The sequence below is a fragment of the Galeopterus variegatus genome, unplaced genomic scaffold (assembly GCF_000696425.1).
Source record: "Galeopterus variegatus unplaced genomic scaffold, G_variegatus-3.0.2 Scaffold1204, whole genome shotgun sequence".
NCBI classification, from domain to species: domain Eukaryota; kingdom Metazoa; phylum Chordata; class Mammalia; order Dermoptera; family Cynocephalidae; genus Galeopterus; species Galeopterus variegatus.
The window spans coordinates 543656-544607 of NW_007727315.1; positions in this window are offsets into that span (position 1 = coordinate 543656).

Here is a 952-nt window from a genome sequence, read left to right on the forward strand (position 1 = left end):
GCTGTGAGAAGTTTGGGGCCACTCTGGTTCTGGACTGTCCTTTTTTTTCTCTCTCTGGAAGTTCTTAGGATGTTCTCTATCCCTGGGTGCTGAAATGCCAGGTCCAGTTTATATGATTCAGATTGGCTGACTCCATCCCTGGATCTAGTGTCAGGCAGGTGATCTAACAGGTCCAATCAGTGTGTTCCATCCTCCCTGGCCACAGTGGTTAATTTGGGGATGGTCACATGACCCAAACATTCAACAAAATTCACTTTTCAGACTTTGGTTTGAACTGGTGGGGACAGAATCTCTCTCCCCCAATTTGTACCTGGAAGAGTGCAAGCCCATAGTTACTGAGGATCTCCATGAAGAGAAAGGCCTTCCTGAGAAGGAAGCTGTGTTAGTTATCTATTTCTGAGTAATAAAATACCCCCAAAGTTAGCAGCTTCAAACAACAAACATTTATTATTATTCAGATGCAGTTTAGCTGGGTGGCTCTTCCTTAAAGTCTCATATAAGGCTGTAGTCAAGGTGTTGTCCAGGGCTGCAGTCTCATCTGATGGCTCAACTGGGGAGAATCTGCTTCCATGCTCAATCACATGGTCATTAGAATTCAGTTCCTTGTGGGACTGAGGGTCTCAGTGCCTCACTGGCTGTTGGCCAGAGGCCTCCTTCAGTCCCTGCCACATGGGCCTCTCCTGACAGCAGCTCACAACATGGCAGCTGGCTCCATCAGAGTGAGCAAATGAGACAGCAAGCAAAAGAGAAGCTGGAATCTTTGTAACCTACTCTCAGAAATGACATCCCATTACTTTGCCCTATTCTAGCCATTAGAAGCAAGTCACTAGGCCAGGCCCACACTGAAGGGCAGGGGCACGAATACCAGAGGTGGGAATCATTGGGAGTCATTTTAAAAGCAGCTTATCACAGAAGACAAAACTGAGAAAAACAGAGCTGAGAACAACATGGT